Source organism: Populus euphratica, unplaced genomic scaffold, assembly GCF_000495115.2.
Source record: "Populus euphratica unplaced genomic scaffold, PopEup_1.0 scaffold498.1, whole genome shotgun sequence".
Lineage (NCBI taxonomy): Eukaryota > Viridiplantae > Streptophyta > Magnoliopsida > Malpighiales > Salicaceae > Populus > Populus euphratica.
The window spans coordinates 109,642-112,749 of record NW_011500124.1 but is presented as its reverse complement, the minus strand read 5'-3'; positions in this window follow the sequence as shown (position 1 = coordinate 112,749).

The window sequence follows — 3,108 nt, the reverse complement described above, 5'->3', positions numbered from 1 at the left end:
TTCCTTCCTTTCATTTCTACTCAACCCATACAGTCAACAAATATAAAAGTGTGTAGAAATGGCAAATTCCTCAGGTCATCATGTAAGAAATGTTTATCTTTTTGGTAGATGTAGTCTTGGGAAAGAAAAGGAGTTTTTACAACCAACAAATCATCTTAGTCATGTGTTAGCTGAGAGAAAGATTTATTTAGTGTATGGGGGAGGTAGCCTTGGGTTAATGAGCGGTGTGTCAATAGCTATATTTTTAGGAGGTAGTCAAGTTTTGGGGGTCGTCCCCAAAGCTTTAGCACAAGGGGACATTATTGGAAAAATAATTGGAGAGGAACTACAAGTCTCTATAATATCTACTCGAATGAATGCAATGTTTAACCATGTTGATGCCTTCATTACCTTACTAGGTGGTTTAGGTATATTGGAAGAGATCTTTCATATTTCCTCTTGGGCCTAACTGCACATTCACCATAAACCCATAGGTCTGTTAAATGTTAATGGTTATTATGATAAGTTGTTGTCGTTTCTTGATCATGCTGTGGAACAGGAATTTCTAACATTTTCTACATGAAAAATATAATCTCTACTGCTACTACTACATAATTGATTGACCAACTACAATCTTTCATTCCTGTAATTGATCCCTTCATGAGTCACATAAATTGGTCATCTCAGGGAAGTTGTAAAAAGCTTAGATTAGATTTGAGTCTTTATTTGTGAATCTTTGTGTCTTTTGCTTTTATTATTGTGTTTTGTTATTTCTTATATTTATTTAAGTGTGTTTCAGGTTTGTTAGTGGTTGTTATTTCAGGTGATGTCTTCTATACTCTATCTTTCTACTTTAGGACATTGGGGACAATGTCTCGTTTTGATTGGAGGGGAGGGTAGTAATTGAGAAAAAAAATTAACTAATTGTGTTTTCTATTTCATAAAGTATGTGCAAAATTATTGTTACTAGGATGGTAGAGTAAATGAGCTGTTTTGTTAAAGTGACTCTGGAGACGCATCTTAGTAACCATTCTTAATAAGGTCTATCATAATACTTCTTGAAATATTGAGGTTTACAAACTCTCACATTACCATCACTTAATTCTGCTCATATACTCATTTAACTTGTATTCTTAAACCTTAATTTACACACACACACTTTAACATATGATTGTGGGTTGCATATTAGATTATTACATTATTTATGTTCTTTTGTTAAAGGTAACAACTAAGGGAAAATTATAATATATAATTTAAAAAAACAAAAAAAAAGAGCAAAAAAAAATGATGATAATAAAAATGTAGATAAGTTTAGTTTTGTAGCCTACCTAACCTAAGCAATTAAGCACGGAAGGGTGTTTTAACACCTAATACCCTAAAGTCAACTAACTTGGGAGCTATTAGCCCAACACTTGTTATATAGGTTGAGGAGAAAAGCTTAAGGAAATCAAACATTGCATTATCTACGCATCAGTATCTGTAACCTAAGTTACTAAGCTCGTAGGGGTGTTTCAACACCTAATGCCTTAAGACAAACCGGTCTAAGAGTCATTAGCCAAAAGCTCATTACATGGGTTAAAGATGCATCGTGTTTAAAGTTATATGTATATATATTAAAAAAATTAGAAAAAAAAAGAAGAAAAAAATCTCAACCTAAGGAAGTTAACCTTAAACATTAGAAGAAAAAATTTTGTTTTCTTCCAATTAAAGCCCCATAACTATATGTTGATTTATTGAATATAAAAAAAAAGATTTATTAATATCTTGTTTAAGAGGTATTGAGCAGATATATAAATTTCATGAGAGTTTATTTATCCGGATAGATTAATGGAAGTTAAGTGATGAATACCTTGCTTTGTGGAATTTGCAAATTGTTTTTCCATTTTAACGCTTTGATTACTAGGGACTAGTAATAAGCTGGTCGGGGGATATGATTAGTACCTAAAAGTGTATTTTTATCAAGGTTTTATATCATCATTTTGCACTTGAAGTATCCATAACTCTTTAACTAAAACATGTTTAATAATAACATATCTAATAATATAAGATAACTTTAATTTATGGTAAATATTAATTTTAAATGCTGGCCTATCACATAAATAAAATGATTGATTGATGAGTTTAAGAACTGAAATTGAAAGGACAAAGAGATGTCCAAACTTAGAAAAGAGATGGTGGTGCAGTACAAACCAGAACACTGTTCGGTAATTAGGTCATATCTGGAGCTATGAATCTTGGATTTAGGTCTGCTTTATATGGATGGAAAGGTAAGATATAGGCCTATAACTTTCATGAAGTTCAAGATTTAAAAAGGTCATTTTCAAGTCCAAATTGTAGCAACAACAAAGAAGTCTGAATCTATCCTACAACCTACATACTATTCAGTGTTTGGCCCATATTTGGAGTTCTAAAAGTCCAAATAAGATCGAATGTTTACGTTAGAAAGCTAAGACAATCTCCTACAACTTTCATGTTTTTTAGTGGTTCCAATTCTGACATTATCAATGATGTTTTGGGCAGACAATAGAAGATAAGGATTGTCACCAAGTCAAGAGTTGGCCACCCACTCATCAATTAGTCATCAAATCAATATTTCCTAATTTTGGCCTATAAAAGGAGACATTTGCCATGCATTTAGGCATCTTGGTCTTCAGATCAAGATCATGCTTTTGCTTTGTCATTTTGTATTGCTTTTGTTTTGCTTTCATTAATATCTAGTTTATGCCTTTCATTTCCTTTCTTTTACTTAGTTAACTTTTATCTTATTTATGTTTGATGATTAGTACTTAAAACTGCATTTTTATCAAGGTTTTATATCATCATTTTGCACTTGAATTATCAATAACTCCTTAACTAAAGCATGTTTTATAATAATATATCTAATAATATAAGATACCTTTAATTTGTGGTAAATGTTCATTTTAAATGCAGGCCTATCACATAAATGAAAGGATTGATTGATGAATTTAAGAACTGAAATTGAAAGGATAAAGAGATGGCCAAACTTAGAAAAGAGATGTCGGTGCAATCCAAACCGGAACACTGTTTGGTAATTGGGTCATATCTAGAGCTATAGATCTTCGATTTAGGTCTACTTTATATGGATAGAAAGGTAAGACATAGACGTAC